Source organism: Enhydra lutris, unplaced genomic scaffold, assembly GCF_002288905.1.
Source record: "Enhydra lutris kenyoni isolate GAN:26980312 unplaced genomic scaffold, ASM228890v2 scaffoldscaffold75, whole genome shotgun sequence".
Classification (NCBI taxonomy): Eukaryota; Metazoa; Chordata; class Mammalia; order Carnivora; family Mustelidae; genus Enhydra; species Enhydra lutris.
Genome location: NW_019154159.1, coordinates 41,046 through 61,978, shown reverse-complemented (window position 1 = coordinate 61,978; position 20,933 = coordinate 41,046). Strand labels below are relative to the sequence as shown.

General features: G+C 47.5%; 1 pseudogene across 1 annotated transcript; it reads right to left on the bottom strand.

The window, feature by feature from the left end:
* Positions 1 to 1,317: 1,317 nt before the first annotated feature.
* LOC111160386 lies at positions 1,318 to 2,012 on the bottom strand (annotated as a pseudogene). Its single transcript, XR_002641473.1, has one exon. The product of XR_002641473.1 is annotated as a ferritin light chain pseudogene (transcript).
* Between the last annotated feature and the right edge of the window lie 18,921 nt (positions 2,013 to 20,933).

Below are 20,933 nucleotides of genomic sequence, written 5' to 3'. Positions count from 1 at the left end.
GCAAATAGCTGAGAAGAAAGACAGGAGGAGTAGGTTGCATGTGTGTATGACCAAATCATTTTTCTGAAGATTGCGATTTTTCAAACAGAGGTAATCTCTTAAACATGTATGTGCCCATTTCCTGTCCTTTTCTAAAAAATTGTGGTAAGATGTATATATATCTTATATATATGTCATATACATATTAAGATTTTATATATATAAATTTTATATATAGATTATATATATGTATACATATATGTGTGTGTGTGTATACATAAAGTTTTAAAAATTTATTTGACAGAGCCCAAGAAGGGAGAGCAGCAGGCAGAGGGAGAGGGAGAAGCAGGCTCCCTGCTGTACAGGGAGCCCAATGTGGGGCTCGATCCCAGGACCCTGAGATCATGACCTGAGCTGTAGGCAGATGCTTAACCTACTGAGCCACCAGGTGCCCCTTATTTTACTTTTTTAGAGTAGGCTCCACAGCCCTGAGATCAAGACCTGAGATGAGATCAAGAGTCGAATGCTTAATCAACTGAGACACCTAGGTTCGTCTCCCATGGTGGCTTTAAATCCAATTTCTCTGATGACTAATGAGGCTGCACACTTTTTCATATGCTCATTTGCTATTCATTCATCTTCCTCAGTGAAGCATCTGTTCCAGTCTTTGGCCTATTTTAAAAAACTGAGTTGTTTGCCTTCGTTATCAGTGATTTATAAAAGGTTTTTATATATTCTTGATGTTCAATGTCTACCGTCTGTGGCGAGACACAGGTCTTGCTTATATGCTTCCCTTGCCTCTTCCTCTTCTAAGTGATGTCACTTAATGAACAGAAAATTTTAGTTTGGATGAAATCCAATCTGTAATTTATGGTGGTGCTTTTTGTGTCCTAAAAGGGTAATTACCTACTTCAAGGTTGCAAAGATATTCTCTAATGCCTTTTTTTTTTCCCCTAAAAGCCTTGCAGGTCTGACTTTTATGTTTAAGTCTGTGATCATTTTAAAATTAATTAATGCATTAGTTCTAATTAATTCAAGTGTATGGAGTGAGTAGAGGTCAGAGTTATTTTTTTTTCCATGTGAATATTCTGTTGTTCTGGCACTTTTTCCTTTTGCATGGAATTACTTTTTTTGTTTGTTTGTTTTGTTTGTTTTTGGTTTGTTTTCTGCAAAAAGCCTTATTGTTTCCATTTGGCCCAGGGCTTGGGAGTGGGTTCCAGGGTGGTTAAAAAGCTGCCTTATGGTTGCCGGGGGGGAGGCTAAGGCACAAGCTCTCGCACCAGGGGGATGACATAGAGGCCCCTTCAAAGGCTGCTGCTGGTCTCTGGAGGCTCCTAGTCATGCTTGAGAGTGAGCCTCTAGTAGAAATACTGGCCCAGCCCAGTCTGGGGGCTGGTGGAGGTTCATCAGGTGGTCGCCCACCTTCTTGATGAGTTTCACCTCCTCATCTAGGAAGTGGTTCTCCAGGAAGTCACAGAGATGGGGGTCTGTGCGGGCAGGACCCAGGGTAAGCAGATCCAGAAGGGCCTCATTCAGGCTCTTCTCCAGAACCAGTACAGCTTCCGTGGCATCCAGGGTTTTCCCCCACTCATCTTGGAATGGTTTCTGGACATCCTGGAAGAGGGTGTGGCCACCACTCTGGTTTTGCATCTTCAAGAGATGCTGGGCACCCTCGCACTTCTCCTCAGTCAACTTGTGGAAGAAATGGCCCACACCCTCCAGAGCCACGTTGTCACGGTGGAAATAGAAGCCCAGAGAGAGGTAGCTGTAGGAGGCCCACAGATGCACGTTGACTGGGTGGTTGATGGCGGCCTCTGCCTTGGTGGAATAATTCTGATGAATCTGCGAGCTCATGGTTGATTTGAGGTAAGCATTAAATTTGCTGTTGTTTGGTCCTGTAGTCAGCAGGTGGCCAAGAAGATGGCTCCCAAGGTTGCGACTGGAAAAAAGGTTGGAGGGTGGTCTTTGGCTGGTTGAAGGGGCATCCCTGGGTCTGTTTTGTCCAAACACGGTTGAAACAAGAGACATATCTGCAGGACTACTGCCTCCTTTTGGTGTCTTGATAGAAAATCTATTGGCCATGTATATGTGAGTTTGTTTTAGGAGTCTCTATACAGTTCCGTGGATCTATTAGAAAGACCCTGCTTGGTGATTTCGGGTGACAACAAACAATTAAGTCTGCAACCTCCTAACCAATGAGCAGAGAAAGCCCCAAGTAGCTTTTGTGGCCGCATCTCACCATTGTTTACATCCCTCAATTTCCCCGAGGCATCCACCCTGTCCCCTTCCTCTGCTCCCACAACATGAGCTCACACTGAAACTACTATGGACTCTGGGAATCAAAACTGTAGGCCAGATATAGAAGCAATTGTGCAGTGTTGTTACCACTTGTGTAGATCTTTGTGGTTTCTGGATTAAACGCTTGTATTTTTTATTCTTCTCTTGCTGACTAGTGTGGACTAGTAAGTGAGCATGTGTAGCAGTCCTTTGTATTTGACCGTATGTATTGGTATGTGTTCTTCTATGGGGTTCACCAACTACGAAACTGGGGTCTGTGCGTAGAAGCTTGCACATGTGTCTGGGAAATGCAGAACCATTGTGATCCTTGGAGTCCCATCTTTGTTTTTGGGGTTTCTAAAAAGAAGGCGATGAACTGAGGTGTTGTTGACAGCACCCTTAATTCAGAGTGGTTACTCAGAGAAAGGTTGGGAGGGGAATGGCTCTTCTTTTATCTTCACGGGCCTTTTTTGACCAATAGAGGTTGAAAATAAGCTGGCTGATAGCACAAGGTTTGGGGAGAAAGGACAGCGAATTTGAACCCTGATTCTGCTACATCTTGGCTTTTTGATTGTAGATAAAGCACTTAATTTCACTAAGACTCAGTTCCCTCATCTGTGAAATGGGGATAATAATCATTCCTTCTTCATAGGGCTAGTGTCAGAAAGAAGTGAGATAATAGATACAAACTTTCAATAAATATGAGTCATTTTTATAATTATTAATGAACATTTACTAAGCACATTGATTTTAAAGCATCCAGCAGCCGCAGGTGCTTCCTATCCCTTGGCCCAGTGATAAATTCTGGTGTTCAAAACAAGAAGTCAGGCAGAAGTTGTCTCAAATGCCTCCTCTTTCACTGTGGGTCACTGTGAACTTGGATGTGTCATACAACTTCCCTGAGTCTCAGTTTCTCCATCAGTACAACGGGGTTACAGTATCTCCCATGGAGAGCTACCCTGAGGTCTCTCATATAGCAGGCTCTCAACAAATGTTGGTTCTCTTTCCATTCATAAGGTACCATCCCTCCTGTTTAATTTGTGTGTGTGTGTGTTGGTGTCAGAGTGTGGCATTTCTGGACCACAGTGAGGATTGAGAAGATATGTGGGTATTTGTTTTTCGGGTCAGTTCTTAGTGAGAGGCTGTGGCTAGGAGAATGGCCTGAAGAAGGGTCAACAGAATGCCAGCATGGCTGGGCTGGGAGCTGTGTGGGGAACACTGGTATTGGAGAGCCACTCGGGAGTCCTCTCCCTCCATCATTAAGACCAAAGGAACTGGAGACAAAGAGAAGAGAGACCAGGTCTCCATTACGGATGATCAGTCAGCGCACCTGTCCTGTCGCCATGGAGAATCTGCAGGACTGTTGGTGATGTTGGCACTTACTGGCACACCATAGAAAAGTACTTGAGGGGTCCGATTCTCTCTTCCTTCTCCCTAGAGTAATTTTTGGGCAGGTGGTCTTCAGGAGGTATGCATGGAAAGAAGAACTATTGGCATTGCCTCTATTACCCATTTTCTTGACAAATTTGGGTCTCTGCAGTGTGTGGTGACCATGTGTCTTATGATGACCATCATGAGTGTCATCCACGTCTGGTTGCATAAGAAGGTGGGAAAGAAGCTTCAGAGAAGGGGAGTGTGGTATGAAGGTTAACCCTGGCAGGTCTGAACTCAAACCCCAGCTCTTCCCTCATGAGCTGTGAGTCCCTGAGAAAACCGCTCCTTTGAACCCACTTCTCCATCTCTTAAAGTGAGGTTTCTCACAGAGTTGAGAGGATTAAACAAGATGACCCTTAGAGGCACTTTGAGCAGTGTCTGGCAACAGCAAGTACCTGAGAGCAACTTCTCATAAATGTCCATCTTAATTTCAGGTGGACCCATGCTGCATATGGCACCACCTCTGATGGCTCTTGAGCTCCTTTGCTGGTCAGTGACCCTCCACCCCTCCAGGCTATGGTGGGATACTCTACAGTAACTCCTCTGGAGGGAGAACTGGAGGGAGAAGTGTGGGTTGATGTAGGGATGTAGGGAGATCAGGAGAGAAGATACTTTTTTTTTTTTTTAAACAAGACACTTATTTGATCTGGTTTCTTTACTCAGAAATAACAACAGTGCTAATCCTGACCCTATCTGACCCAGATTTCTTGTCAGGGAGTGAACTATGCAAGGCTGGCATTCATGCTTTGGTAAGGAAAGCTTGAATCAGTGTCTCTGATGGCTCTTCTTTCCTTGGGCTCTCTTGGTATTTGTGATGGCCTCCAGCACTCACTGAGAAACCAGATTATGGGAATGCATCATTCTCATCTCAGCATTTCTGAGTTCCTCTTCTGCTGAGTTCCTATGGGGACAAGTTAAGTCATGGTGGTGGGCGGCAGAGGCAGGTACCAATGTTCCAATTTGTCTAGTGATGATGGGTTGACAGAAGCAGAGGCAGAGCAGGAGCCAATGGCAGCACTATCCAGTACAAGACTCTTCAAGGTGGGACAGAGTGAGGTTTACTTCACTAGGGCTGGAACACTGTGGATATTGGGACAGGAGGGCAAGAGGCTTGTCTGGACCCAGCTAAAATGCTTCTGTGTTCCTGACTTGGGAGGAAGTTACAAGTGTAAGACAAGGTGGTGGGGCCTGAGCACCTGAAACCCATGGTAAGGAAGAAGAAAATAACAGGGAAACCTCATTCTGGTATTCATCTCAATTTTTCCTCTCTTACCTTGACCTCTGGCAGTCAAGATCTCTAGTGACATCCTCACGCTAGACCTGAAGGTCAACTTTCCCATCTGTCCCATTTGATATTATTGACTGCTCCCTTTGGGAAACTTTCCTTATCACATCCCCTGGGTCTCCTGTTTCTCTGAGATTAGGTTTTCTTCATTGGCTCCCCTTTCTCTGTCAACTCTCTAAACAACAAGGTCTTCCAATATCCCTGTCTTCTTCTCAGTCTGAAGCAGAGATTCTTGTGGACATTCTGGTGGTTTTGACACATGCCTCAGTGGCAGAATGTGCTTTTCCAACCCTGGGTGGATTTTCATCCGTTCTATTGGTCTCACTAAGCCCCTCTGTCAAACTGTCTAGTCAGCATATTTACCTTTCACCACTCTCTTGAACATCTGCCAGGACTTCTTCACACCACTGTCCCTGAAGCCCTTCCAGCTCCTCATGCCCCAGACCACACTTCTCAGTTCCTTCCCAGAGTTTTCCTCACAGCCTCTTTGACTCAGTTTATGAAAGTGTCATCAGCACCATCTTTACCAAAGCTAGACACCCTAGATTCTTTTTTGGCTTCTTATCCTTCACCTCCACCAAGTCAAAAGTCTTGTCAATTCTACCTATATTTATTTATTTACTATTATTTTTAAAAAGATTTTACTTATTTGACAGACAGAGATCACAAGTAAGCAGAGAGGCAGGCAGAGGCAGGTGGGGGAAACAGGCTCCCTGCTGAGCAGAGAGCCCAATTCGAGTCTCGATCCCAGGACCCTGAGATCATGACCTGAGCCAAAGGCAGAGTCTTAACCCCCTGAGCCACTCAGGCTCCCCTCTACCTATATTTAATAACTCAATTTTTTTCTTTTTGTCAATTCTCATAACCACTCTTATGGTTGGGATTTTTATTACCAGCATTTCCTCTTTCCAATTCACCCCACATACCTCTACAGGAGCGGTCTCTTTCTAAACCTCACCCTGATCAATCATTCCTTTGCTCAAAAACTTTCAGGTGTTACTTGTCAACTTTAGGGTGCAGTTTGAGGCCTCCCATGGCCAATTCCTTAGAGCTTTATCACTCTGCACATCCATGACACCCAGTGCTCCAGTCATGATGGATTGACCCACCTCTCATCTTCTTCTTAACTTCTCATCTTATCATTATCTTCTCATCTTCTTATCATTCTCATCTTCTTCTCATCTTAACACTAGGTACTTCTACAGACATTAAAAAAAAAGATTTTATCTATTTATTTGATAGAGATCACAAGTAGGCAGAGAGGCAGGCAGAGAGAGAGAGGGGGAAGCAGACTCCCTGCTGAGCAGAGAGCCCAATGCCGGGCTCGATCCCAGGACCTTGGGATCATGACCTGAGCTGAAGGCAGAGGCTTTAACCCGCTGAGCCACCCAGGCACCCCTTCTACAGATATATTTTTTAAAGATTTAATTTATTTATTGGACACACACACACACGCACACACACACAGAGAGAGAGAGAGAGAGAGAGAGAGAGAGTGCGGGCACAAGCAGGGAGAGTGGCAGGCAGCGGGAGAGGAAGAAGCCAGCTCCCCACTGAGCAGAGAGCCTGACCCGGAGCTCAATCCCAGGGGATCATGACCTGCACTGAAGGCAGATGCTCAATTGACTGAGCCACCCAGGCACCCCTCTATAGGCATTTCTTTGTTGCATCTTTGCTGCACAAATCAAAGCCCAGTCTCTTGGTAATCTGTTGATAAGGAAGTGGGATATAACAGCACACATTAATATTGGTCTGCTTTTGACAAATTTCACTCCTTTGACCTTGAAGTGAGTTGTTCAATGAATTACAGCATCAAAGGAAAACAATCTTGGCCAAACAAAGAATTGAGAGGGAACCTTCATTGGGAAATTTACCACAAATGACACAAAAACAAATGTTAGATGGAAAAGCAGCTTTCAAACAAATTTCCATGGGAGATCAAAAGCTTAAAGGTGATTTTTGAGGAGCTTCTATCCTGGAGCCTGTCTGTGCTGACCAAATGGTTCATGGGTTTATTGGGAGGAGAAATCAGATAATAGACAGAAGTGCTCTGAAAAGTCCAAAAAGCCATTCTAATGGAAGTCATTATCTGACCAGTGGTTTGTAGACTGTTTTTCAGGAATGTAGTGTAGCCTCAGTTACTTTGTAGCCTTCAATTGGCAGAGACAGGGGTAGAAAAGTATCTTTGAAATGGATGTTTCCCTGGTCTCCTTCTCACCTGGTAGACTTCCTCTGTGGCCCTATGCAGGCCAGTTACTAAAATGAGTGTGGAATAGGGACCACAGTGGACACTGAGGAAGAAGTGGACCAACAGATGAGCCTCTCATTACTTGTCCCCGTGTCCCTACCACAGGTCCCTGCTTATCAGCCTTTCCTCGCTGCTTCTGTACCTGCTGAGAGTGCCCCTAATCCTGAACCTGTGGTTCTGTGTTGTGATCTGGGTGAAGTGGCTTCAGAAAGGCGGCCGAGGGGAACTGGAACAAAGACCTGCATCTTCTGTCTACAACCACCTCTGAGGCCAGTTCTTTAAAAGAGCCAAATTTTTGACCCTTAGCACTCAGTCATTTCTGATGGGCTTAAGAGGGTAGTCAGAGCTGATGACTCATCTATACCTGTGGCCCATGGTGAGTGGGCAAGATCAAACCACCACCAGCTTGTGCTTGAGGCAGTGGTACCACTCCCCACATGGATGATGATATGGGATGACTCTGGTGTAAGACTCTAAGGCTCTGCTTGATCAAACCAATGTGGACCCTAAATTGGAAATTTCCATTTATCTCCCAGGGCTCAAGATCTGGAACCATTTCCTAAGGAAGCTGTCTGGGGCAGCAGTCCTGCTTACCCCATCTGCCTTTACTATTGTTTATGGATTTATCAGTTGGTCTCCGTTCTTCGTTATCTGCCTCCAACTCTTGGGTGTTTCTAAATGTTGGTAGAATAAAGTCACAAGAACACTGTCTTACTTCTGAGTCCCTAGAACCTACCTAGTGCCTGGAGCATGGCAGGCACTGAAGGAATGAACCCTTGTTCAATGACGGAATAAAGGAATCATGATGTTGCTCTTTTCTGAAGGCTGTGGACACAAGAGGGGGTTGGTCAGAGACCCATGACTGGCACTGAACCTCACACGTACTGCAGGAGCTGAGGGTGTAAATACTTGAGAACTGGATATGACCCATGGGCTCAGTCTTACAGAAGAATGAGCTGCCCTGCCTTCTCAATGAAGACTAAAACCTTTACCAAGATCTATGAATACTGCCTCTTTCCCCTGCCCTTTCTAGCCAATGGGGATGATGGCAGTAAGACCCCACTCACACTTCATTCTTGGCCCTAGACTCCTATCCCCATCAAAGTTTCAGTTCTTCTGGCAGGGCCCCAGGGGTGTCTCAGGGATGGTTAGCAGATCCTGGGTCATCTTCTGCTCCTGCTCATTGAAGTTGCCTAAGTGAACCACCACTGCCAAGGCAGCTGGCATGTCCCTGGACACCAGGGTCAGTGTCTCCAGGCGAGCTCAGATCTGCTGGGCCCTGAGGCCCCAGAGTGGCCATGCTGTGTCCTTCTTTCTGTTTTTGAATCACGCTTTGGCATGAGGCCCCAGAGGCAATGTTCCTTGTCCCTCCATATGTCACAGAGGACTGGTGAGGACAGCTTCACCAGCTGCCACCTGTAGCTTACCCTCCTCCCAGGCTCAGGTGCAGGAAGAAGGGCTTTGAGAGATCCCTGGCTGTCATCCCCCTTCCCTGCTTCTTCTCATCTCAAGCTCCCTTCTCCAATGTAGATGGAACCTTGGAGTCCACCTGGAGTCTGCCTGCCTTCTGGTTCATCAGACCTGGCTGGCGTGTCTCTGGACAATCTGAGCTGGGACACCTGTCATGTTTATATGAGGTGGTTGGGTGACTAATGTTTGGATGGCCTGTTTCTGTCAGGCAGCTAGTGTTGCAAACTAATTCCGTGGGCATGCTTGGGGATCATTGTACCATTTCACATGGTTTTGGAAGGCAATTATCAGGTGGATGCCGAACCCTGCCTCTGGTCGCCAGGTAGATGGACATTCATTCATTCATGTATTCACACAGCACATGTTTACTGAGCACCTGTTAGGAGCCAGTTACTATACTAAATGCTGGGACTATTAAAATGAATCATACATGGTACCTGTTCTGGAGGGGGTCTTATTGGAGAGGGGGCATAATCTCACTCTCTAAATTCTGGTGGGGTTCAGCTAATGGGCAGTGGGAGGTAGAAGGGCAGAAGGAAAGGTGTTTCTGTTAAGTTGGGAGCATCTGTGTCACTCCACTCCACTCCTGCTGGGTGGTCCACACCCTCAACTCCTGGGAGGTCTATACAAGGGCTCTGTTGGGATCTGGTTTTTATCCCCTCTCCTCCCTCCTTTAGAATTAGAGGTGATAAGGGCTCTCTGCTGCTGCTGGCCCTTTTGTTGATTTCCCTTAACTCATTCCTGGACCATTGTAAATATTCCCTTCATTATATTATCCTCAATCATACCATTTTGCTTGTGCCATCTACCTGCTACCAAGATCTTGGCTGATGCACCATTTCTTATTCATCTGTGTACCCACAGGGACTGACACCTAGCAGATGCTCATTTAATGGTTGTTAAATTAATAATAATAGAACGTGTTAAGGTCCATGTCAGCAGTTTTTTAAAAAAAGATTTTATTTATTTATTTGACAGAGACACAGCGAGAGAGGGAACACAAGCAGGGGGAGTGGGAGAGGGTGAAACAGGCTCCCTGAGGAGCAGGGAGTCTGATGTGGGGTTTGATCCCAGGACTGTGGGACTATGACCTGAGCTGAAGACATCCGCTTAACGACTGAGCCACCCAGGCGCCCCCATGTCAGCAGTTCTAATAAGATTTGTTCTGCAAACATCCAGCTTCAGTCCTGACTCCGGAAAAATCTGCATGGTCAGTACATTTGAGGACACAGTGAAAAGTAAAAATGTGACTTATTTGTTTTGGGAAGTTGTGGGATTCTTTGTAGAAGTTGGGTGCCCTGTGAATCTAATTATTGAGAGAGTCAAAGCCACAGCATTTCTGTCACTGTTAATAGCTTTCCTTCCTGTTTTCTTTCTGAACAACTGTATTTTCCCAAATTTTGATATGATGGGAAAACAAACTGAAGTGTACAAAAAAGAGCCATAAGGAAGCAGTAAGAAAAATGGAAGCTATTTTAGTCCAGCTGACGTAGATGCTCCCTAAATTTTGGCAATTGAGGCAGCGAGAACAGTGAGTGTTCCGACTCTGCTTCTCTGAGTCCCAGGGTGGTGGGAGGCCAGTTCTAGCACAAGGATCACGCCTGGAGGGCTGGAGCGGGGGAGCTGGAGGGAGCAGGGACTCACTAGGGAGAGAACAACGCAATCAGAGGGATGCCCAGCATTCAGGCTCCAACTCCAGGTGGTTGGTGGTCCTGCTGATAGCAATCCAGAGACCCAAGCAAAGCCAAAGTTCTGTTCCATCCCAATCTGGAAAGTTTCTAGCTTTGCCCTTTGGGGAAAAAAAATCTTAATCTCTCTGGGCTTCTCTCCACTTTCTCACCTGTAAAGTGGGTACATAAGGGTGTGAAGCTTTAATGCTGATAAGTGTCCAGGACCCCTGAGCTGGTCTTGCTCAGCCAGTGGAGGTGGGGAGGTCAGGAGTAACAGAGGCTTTTGCCTTCGTGCCATGGGTGGTAGAACCTCTGGAGGAAGTACTGCACACTGATTCCAGCAGGGAAAGGGTGTTCTGACTTCCCTCCCCACCACTTTTAAAAATTAATCTTTTTTTTTTTTTTTCTGGTGCAGAGACACATGAGACACAAACGCAGTTTCCATCTGTGCTGAGGTCCGGTTTTAACTTTGGTCTTGGTGCTGCGAGGTTTCTCCCATACTGAGTTACAGAGAAAAGGACATCTGAGGCCGCAGGGAAGGGCGTCCTAAGCCCACGGTGTAACTGAGGCAACGTGACTTCTTCACTCTTGGGTGACTCAGAAACTGCACCAAGATGAGTCGTGGCCCAAAGCAAACTTTATTTGCAGCAAATAAGGAGATCACAGGCAATGGCTTCCAAAGCTGTGACTCCCCAGGAGAGGGTGAATGGGTTCCTTTTGTTCAGGGTTAGGATGGCTATTTGGATAGGGAAACCTTGCCATCCTAGTAGAGGTAAGCACGAGGTAGCACATGTGCCTTAAGGAAACCTGTCTATGCATACATAGTATGTTATATAAATGAGGCTGAGGCTCCTCCCTGGGTAGACATTTTAGTATTATAATGAGGTAAAGGTAATGGTAGGTCATTCTAGGGGGTCAATCCATGGTCAATGAATTGGGGCGTTGGTTAGCTCAAAAGGTCAGGTGATCTGGGCCTTTGGAGGGAGGTCTTTTTTTTTTTTATGATTGTATTTATTTATTTCAGAGAGAGAGTGAGTGAGTGAAATGAGTGGGGTGGGGGCTGTTGGCAGAGGGAGAGGGAGAAGCAGACTTCTTGCTGAGCTGGGAGCCCAATGCAGGGCTTGATCCCAGGACCCTGGGATGATGACCTGAGCTGAAGGCAGATGCTTAACCGACTGAGCCACCCAGGAGCCGGTGGACAGAGCTGTCACCTGAAGAGTGATTTTGGGTTTCCTTTGCCTGAATTAAGAGGAAAGCCAGAAAGAAGAGCTTAAGGGAAAATATAAGACCAAGGTTAGTGAGTCCAAGCAGGTGGACTTGGGGGTCTAACTGGTGAAAAAGGGGCTCTATGTCAGGGTTGGCACAGGCTCTTCCTTCTCCCTGGAGCAGACTTGTGTGTCTTTTACAAGAAACAGGTGGCCTCTGCCTTCTCTGCTTGAGAGCAGTGGCCACAGTCCGAGTCTCCTTTGTTTTGTCAGAAGGAAAACAACACCCAGTACTGCTGGCAGCTGATTTTTCCAAGTGTCCCCTGTCACCCAGCCTCTTAACTTGACAGAAGGGCCACATTTGCTGTGGCATGGGTCACAGCCCCATTGGTGACATGCAAAGATTTTTCCTGTCCTTGTTTCCTGAGAATGCCACAGGGGTGGGGTGGGGTGGGGGATGGGGGTGGGGGCTGGTGTGTGTCTCCCTGCTAGGCCACACGGGCTGATGGTTTGATCTAGAGCTCCACATGCTCCCTCCACCTTGTATGTGGCCGTGTGTCTCCGTGAGATCAGGCAGCTTAACGAAGGACCACCGAAGGGGTGGCTTATGAACCAAGAGCCATTCCTCATGGTTCTGGAGACTAGAAGTCCAAGATCAGGGAGCCAGCAAGGCTGGGCTCCGGGGAGGGCCCTCTTCCTGGCTTGCAGATGGTCGACCTCTCTTTGTATCCTTACATGGCAGAAAAGGAGTGAACGAGCTCTTTGGCCTCTTAGGAGGGTACGATCTTATTCATGAGAGCTCCATTTTCCAACCTGATCACCCCCCAAAGGCCCTTCTACCACACTGGGATTAGGGTTTCAACATATAAATTTGAGGGGTAGGAGAGTCACAGACATTGGCTTAATTGCAGGCTGTTGTAACCAAATCGTAGAGCCAGCGCAGCTTAAATAATAGAATTTGACTTTCTCACAGTTCTGGAGGCTGAAAGTCTGAGATCAAGGTGTCTGCAGGGTGGGTTTCTCCTGAGGCGTTGGTCCTTGGCTTGTAGACACCATCGTTACCCTGTGTCTTCACACCATCTTCTCTCTCTGTGTACTTATGTCCCGATGTCCTCTAATAATGACACTAGTCACATTGGATTAGGACCAATGATGATGATCTCATTTTACCCTCAAGCACCTCTTTATTTTATCTTTTTTGGAAGATTTATTTATTTTAGCGAGAGAGAGAGAGAGAGAGAGAGAAAGCAGGTGGGGGTGTGGGGAGAGGTAGAGGGAGAGGGAGAATCTCAAGCCCGGTTCAAGGGTCCATCTCACAACCCCAAGATCACAACTTAAGCTGAAATCAAGAGTTAGATACTTGACTGACTGAGCCACCCAGTGCCACCGCCCCCCATCACCTCTTTAAAGACTATCTCTAAACACAGTCACATTCTGATGTCCTGGGTGTTAGGACATGCCACATAGGAGTTCCGGGGGGATACAACTCAGCCAGTAACAAGAGATTCATACATGTGTCCAGTGTTGGTCCCTACTAACAGCTTCCTTCTCTGGAATTCCTTCCCCATTTCCTGTATTGTCTGGAGAAACCCTGGGTGGTGAGGATAGGCACACATTCCCCCCCTTTTTTATGCCTATTAAGGTGTTCTGACGACGACTAGTCTCCCCTTCCACCTTCAATGACTTGACTTTTAGACAACAAACAGCAGTGCAAAGACTTGGCTTGCTCCTGGCTCCACAGTCTTGCAGCTGTGGGACCTGGGGCAAAAGCACAAGTTTCTCTGGCGTGGTTGGTCCCTCTGCAAACCAGCAGCTCTGCTTCCATGAGCCTCCAACTGTGATTCATGCATGATATGTTATAGCAAGAAAGAAATAACTTTGATATTTATCAAACGGATTTCCTTAAATAAAGATGAAGTTTTATGTAAAAAAGTGAGACAGCATCTAAAGTGGTGTTAAATTATTAAAAAAACAAATTTATGTATAAAAGCTAGTTTTTGTGGTCCTCTAAAATGAAACCCTTCCCAAGAAAGCCTGGGAAAGTGAGTGCTGAATATATGTGTTCACACGCCTGAAGTCAGCCCAGAGGGGCATTTTTTTTTTCCTATGGGAGCTAAGTTTGCAAGTCAAAAGAGGGCAGAGAGGTCTTTTTCTATGAATTCATTGTTTGAGGCTGGAAATGGGCTTTTGATCTCTGTTTTCAATTTCCTGTAACTTCAGTGTGTTGCTTGTGTTACAAAGAAACAGTCTTTGGAGTCCAACCTAACAGCAGCGTCCGGCTCTCCTAGCAGGCAAATTCAACGCCAATCAGTCTGAGATGGTGAGCGAATCTGCCGGATCCGCCCCCCTGCTCTTGCCCCTAAGGGAAGGTGACCTCGCCTGGGACAATCCTTCGTTTCTTTTGCTAGTAACTTCTTGCCCCACCCTCCTTGCTATAAAAGCCTTCCATTTTGTGCCACTCTTAGGTGGGATGCTGCTCGGTGGGATGCTCAACCTCACTTATAGAGGCCACTTTTAGGCAACAGACTTCAGCACTGGAAACTGAGCGAGGCAGGAGGGCCCACAGGCTCGTGAAGCGACCCACCTCAAAATAGCCATAAGCCTTCACCAACCAGTTACAACCAGGAACAGTTTTTTTTTTTTTTTTTAAGATTTTATTTATTTATTTGACAGACAGAGATCACAAGTAGGCAGGGAGGCAGAGAGAGGAGGGGAAGCAGGCTCTGCGCTGAGCAGAGAGCCCGATGCAGGGCTCGATCCCAGGACCCTGAGATCATGACCTGAGCCGAAGGCAAGGCTTTAACACAGAACTGTGCCCCACTCCACCATATAACTGTGGCCACTGCCTCGTGGCAGTTGGCCTCTCCTCTGCTGTCCTGCCTGCTGCCTGGCATCGTATTCAATAAACTTCTCTTTTGTTCTTCCTTGGGGGAACTCTTTCATGCTGGGTCACCAGCCCCCACCACTGTGCAACGCCCCACATGATTCACAATAATAATAACAGTCATGAAAGAATTCTTGAGATGTTTTTGTGCCCAAAGGTGCTTTTTCTTTTTTCTTTTCTTTCTTTCTTTTTTTTTTAATAGCTCAGGGACAGGACTCATGGGCAGAAAGAGCTGGCCTGGGCTTGTGAGGAGTGACTGATTATATACTTTTAGTTAGCGGGGCTTAGGGCATAGCATAGGTCTCTAAGGAATGTGTGCATGTTAGAAGCAAGGTCTCCAGGACCTCGAGGGGCTAACTGCTCTTCAGATAAGTTTATTTACCACTGTGCCAGAAAACACCAGGGATGAGAGCCTTCAGATGTGTATCAGTGGGCCGTGTGTTTGAACGAGGGCTGCCAATGTGTGTCTTGTAGGCGGTTGTTTTCCGTTATCAGAGGGAAGCAACACTAACAAGAGCAAAGCTATAAAACATTAAAAGAATTCCTGGAGGGAGCTGTGGAGAGTGACAACCTCTCTGCCTCAGCCTGGCTGCCTGGAAGCTTCCAGCGGCAACAAAGTCCAGCCTTTGCTACTTTTTCTCCCACGGCTCAAAATAAGTAATAATAAAGCCTCTAAGATCTTCCAATGTACTCAGCTGAATTTCTGTTTTTTAACACTTGGTTAATGCAAAATAACCTGATCCCACTGATGGGACATTCTGTTGTCTTTCCCAAACCGTTTCCAGGCTGCTGTCTTCCCTCCCATTCTCCCTTCAGTTTGTGCTCATCACCAACCCCCTCTTTGGGCCAGGTACTGGAGACCCCCCGGGAGTGAACCAGGCAGAACCCTGGTCGGTGCAGTGCAGGCTGCAGATGACTCCGCCTGGACCCACAGTACCCCCGAGTTCATGCTGGAATGTGTGCGGACCTGGAGAAGTACACAGAGTGTGGTATGAGCCAGCCGGCACGCCCAGGAGGCTGTCTGAACCCCTATGGGTGAGGCAGTGTGTTCTGGCTCTCCCCTGGGCCTCCACTGCTCAGCTTCCTGGCTGGGAGGGGCTCAGTGCCTAGCAGCTACTTCCCCCCCTGCAGCCTGTGCTGCCCTGGGTGGGTGGTGGCCCCTATTTTCTCTGTGGTTTGGCTGGAGGTAGAGAAGTTACGATCTAAGCTTTAGTTTTGCTAGGCTGACCCTTTCCTGGTTCTTTGGCAAGAGAGATGGCTTCTGTGGAGATTCCCCAACGCCCCCAACCATCCCCTGCCATCCCCCTGCCCCGGGCCTGTTATTATTTCCCTGTTGCTGGCTTCTCTAGTCTGGATGTATGAAGCGAAAGAAAATTCTGATTCCCAAGGCCCCATCCCAGTGTACTTTCTCTCCACTTTTAAGAACCTTCTTATTTTGTTTTATGTGTCATGTTCAGGGTTTAATTGTCCTTAGTGGGAGGGATAGGGAAAAAGACTACCTTCCTGGGAGGGGAGGCGAGGGGCAGAAGGTAAAGGAGAGAGACAATCCCAAGCAGCCTCCATGCCCAGTGCGGAGCCTGATTCAGGCTCGATCTCATGACCCTGAGATCATGACCTGAGCTGGTATCAGGAGTTGGATGCCTAACCCACTAAGCCACCCAGGTGCCCCGAAGTGCATGTTTGTAAAGACAGGGCATAGAATTGGCTTACTTTATTTCTGATGACATTCCAATACAGAGCCTCTGTCTTGTGGTTCCTCTGGATGTGGATGGAAATCAGTTTCACCACTTCTGGGCCTGGCCATAAGACGTCTATGTAGTACTCACACACACACACACACACACACACACACACACACACACACACACTGCATGGTAAAAACAGGGACCAGTATTGAAGCTGTTGGCATCACATGCTGGAAAGAGTCTAGATCCTTCCACTTAGCAATCTCCCTGACTTTCCTTGGAGTATGCTGTTAGTGAGAAATAAACCTTTATCACGTTGAGCCCCTGAGACTTTAGGGCTGCCAGTTACAGCAGGCAACATCACGTATCCAGACCAGTACAGCAGGTCCCTTCTCTTTCTTCACTTTCTCCTCTAACCAGGTTGGACCTCAAGGTTCATCACTTGAACGACGTTCTCTGCAATGTTTGTCATGTTACCCCCTTTCTCAGCAAAAGGAACTTTACAAATGGGATTAAGTTAAAGATCCTGAGATGGAGAGATTATCCTGGGTGATCCAGTGGGCCCAATGTTATCGTCAGTTTCCTATAAGACAGACACTGAAGGTTCAGAGTCAGAGAAGCAGACATTCTGACGGAAGCCGAGGGTGGCGTGGTGGGGGTCGCATGGTGGCACAAGGCAAGGAAGTGGAGTCTGCCTTGGAGCTTCCGAAGGAACGAAGCCCTGCTGATGCCTTGACTTTGGCCCAGCAAAACTAATTTCGGATTTCCAACCTCTAGAACCATAAGACTGGAGTATGTCCCCACTCCTCCATGTGACACTAAGAAGAGCATACAGGTAGAAAAAGCTTTGAACTGAGCAGGATGTAAACCTTGGTCACAGCTGGACCAGAAATTGCCCCCCAAGAGGACCTGTGCTGTGACCACGGTGGGCAGTCGCTTCCCTCAGGTCAGGGCTGGAGCTGTGGATCTATGGGGCTGAGAGCCAAGGACGACCCGGGATGGAGCCGGGTGGGCCCTGCCATGGGTGAGCAGGCCCTCGGCAGGTGAGCAGGCGAGGTGCCACCAAGCTCCCCTTGCAGCTTTGGTTTTGGGTCACTCTTTTTCAGCAGGTAGTTCCCCTTTCCCAATAACTTCGCAACTCAAAATGAAGAAGCGGCAGAGGAAGGAAGCCGATAACAAAATACAGATGGGAAGTGACCGTATCTTGGCCTGGAGCTCCTAGGCCAGATGTCAGAAGATAAGGATCTGGACATTCTGGGGCTGGGGAGATTGGACCACCAGTCTGATTGTAGCTCGGCCCCCTCTCTGCCACAGGTGAGTGGGTCTGGGACTTGTCACTTACTGAATCTTCCCTGGAGAAAAGAATGAAGCGAGTTGGGGAGAGGTAACACACGGGTCCCAGGAAACCGTTTCCACCCACCCAGATGCGCGGGAGGATATGGAGACCGCGGCTGTTCCCTGCCAGACACAGAGGCGGGGGATGTTTCATCAGCCCACTGGTGTGTGTGTGTGTGTGTGTGTGTGTGTGATATCAGTTGCTACATTGTGCCAGGGTCTGTGCCTAGCATTTGACATCAGGGATCTCCTTCATGCCTCACAGCAGTCCTTAGGAGGGTGATGCCACCATCCCAATGAAGAACGGGGAGCTAGAGAGGTGCCAGGCGGGAGAGGGGGGCTCTCTGGAGGAGTGGGAGGCCGGCAGTTAAGGGGACAACAGCCAAGCTTCCCACGAGGAGCAGAATGAGGACAAGCCAGAGGCCTGGTGTTGGGGTGTGCAGGGCCTCAGAGGAGCAGACCCTGATTCCCAGGAGACCTGATGAGGTAGCACAACTTGTCTGGGGGCGGCAGTAATGGGACGGTTGGGAGAATGAGCCACTTCAGGCAGCATTAGTGACGGCTTGGGTGTGCAGCCACGAGACGCGCAGAGTCCCCTGTGGTGTGTGCAGGCAGGAAGCGATTGTTGATAATGCACCCGAGGGTCCTGGTGGGTGGCCCTGGTTTATTTCCCTTGAGGGGCCAAACAAGGGTCCTGAATTGATCTTAAGCTGTGGAGAGTCTAGACAGAGAGATTTCAGTAAGAGTTGAAGAACTATTATACATATATACATTATTTTTCACCTGACTGAGTTAATCCAGACCAAACGGCTGGCCAGCATCAAGGGGTCGGGGGACGTCACAGGGATCACAGTGCACAGTTGGTGAAGACTCTGGTCCACTCAGTGAAACAGGTTCTGACTGTAAACTTTGGCTTTAAGGAATGAGACCCGACCGTCCAACGTGGCCATTCTGGACAGCAATCTGTCAGGTTAAGGGTATGTTTTTCCTGGGGCCTGGAAACCATGCTCTGGGTGTATATCCCGGGAACATGTTCTGCAGGCCCCTAGGGGGTGTGTGCTAGAGAATGTTCATTAGGTGCCATTCATGGAGGCAAGGAGTTGGGGGCCACCTAGACATCCAACACCGGGCACTGATGAGTGGCCTCGGGCACCTGCTGCGGAGGAGAAGCTGAAGCTGGAAACAGTAAAATGGACACTCAGTGACACGGATGAGGCTTCAGGACCCGGTGCTGCATGAGAAAAGTAACACCAGAATGAGATGGATGGCCCGAAACCGTGTGGTTTTAAGCATATGCCTACAAAGCAAGCATACGTTCTTCATAATCATGCGGAGGCAAGGACATCCACTGAAGGATTGTCTCTGAGGTGTGTGAACAGGGGATGGGATTGAAAGCACCAGGTAAAGAAAGGACAAGTTTGGTGAAGGGTGGTTTTCCTGGGCCTGTGAACTCAACCTGCAGGACCTGAGGGACCCTCCAAAGACAAAACAAAACAGAGCAACACCGAAGACAGAAAACCCGAGAAAGCATGTTGGGGCAGGGTTAGGAGAGAATGACATGAACACAGGTGGGGCAGTGGCTCAGAGGCAGGGGTCAAGTCTGCCAGTGCCCAGGTTGGGAGGGAAGGATTTATCTGCATCTCAAAGGAAGCTGAGAGGGTACATGTGCCTGGGCAGGTGGATGGGAGGTTGGATGGGCGTCGAGAGATCACCATGTGCACTGGCTTGTTGGCTCAAGGGAGCACCTGCTGTTTGGGCATTGGAAGTCCTTTACAGTGGCCAGGGCCCAGAGTGTGAGCTGTGGAGGACAGGGAGAGGCTGGAGGCCAACCAGGAGCTGGGTCTGGTGTATCACAGCAGGGTCTGGACTTGACTGTAGCCAAAGGGGAGATGGCGAAATTTTGAAAGCAGGAAAGCCACTGAATCAAATTTCAAAGCTTCCTCCTTTTCTTTCAAAAGCACCAGCAACATCTGCATTCCTCACACACTGGCATCCGGATTTGGCACCCATTCAGGGACATCACACTTCCACTCTAGAGGCTCTATTTCTTTCTTTCTTTTTTAAAAATTTTATTTTTTCAGTGTTCTAAGATTCATTGTTTATGCACCACACCCAGTGCTCCATGCAATACGGGCCCTCCTTGATACCCACCACCAGGCTCTATTTCTATGGTAGTTGCTTATTAGTGCTTGTGTGGCATCCTCTCAGGAGTTGGACGGACCCCAGAGAAATTCTTTCCTTAATCACTAGGGTTTTGAGCCACATTATTCTTCCTCTCCATTGTTTTATGCAGGGTCCACCAAATTTTCCTCCGTTTTCAAAATGCATTTGTCATTTAATTATTTTATTTCCTAGAACTCTATCTTGACTGCCTTTCAAGAGGTGTGTGGATTTTTTTTTTTAATAAAGGAAATGTTAGAAGAAGAAATTATGGATGAGCTTGTCCTCGTCACTGCTTCATCCTTCCTTTGCTCAGCAGTGCCTATATAGGCAGGTGTCTAATTCTTTCTCTTCTAATTTTGGAGCTGAGCTTTCTGACTTTTCTCCTGTGTATGGGTTGCTCATTGCTGAGGGTGGGAGAGAGGTCCAGACACCTGTCTCTGGGAGGCAGCTCTTTTGTGTGGTGCCATCTCCCGTACCCTGGTCCCTTCACTTCCTGCTGCTGATGCTCTGAAAAGCCTGGTCTTCCCGGGGCCCATGTGCTGGGCTCTGGATGAAGAATAAAGACATGGAATGGTGTGGGGGTGCAGAGGAAAACACCATTCTGAGACCTGTCTCCCATCCCTACCTCTCCCTTCCCACCCACCAGCCGGTCTCCTGCCTCTCTGTGCTCATCTTTAAAAAAAAAAAAAAAAAAAAAAGCTTTATTGAGATATAGTTCACATATCATGCAACTTGCCCGTGTAATGTATGCCATTCAGTGGCGTCTGGTGTACTCACAGATATGTGCGGCCATCACCACACCCGATCTTAGAGCATCTTCATCATCTTCGAAAGGAAACCCCATGCTTTCTAGCTATCATCCCTTTCTGAATCTCACCAAGTCCTAAGCAACAACTACATGACTTCTGTATCTATAGATTTCCTTGTTCTCGTCTTTGCAATGAATGGAATCACATACTATGAGGTCTTCAGTCACTGACTTCCTTCACTTTGCGTAATGTTTTCAGGTTCACCTTCTAGCAGGTCTCATTCCTGTTAATGGCTGAGTAATAGTTCATTGTGAGGTTAGATCACATTTTGTTTATCTGTTCATCCGCTGATGGACATTGGGTTGTTTCTACCTTTTGGCTATTCTGAATAAAGTTACTAAAAACCTTTGTGTACCTGTTTTTGTGTGGACATATGTTTTCATTTCTCTTGGGTGTACACCTAGGAGTGAAATTGCTGGGTCTTATGGCAACTCTATGTGGAATCCTTTGAGGAATTTGTAGACTGTTTTCCAAACTGGTGCACCATTT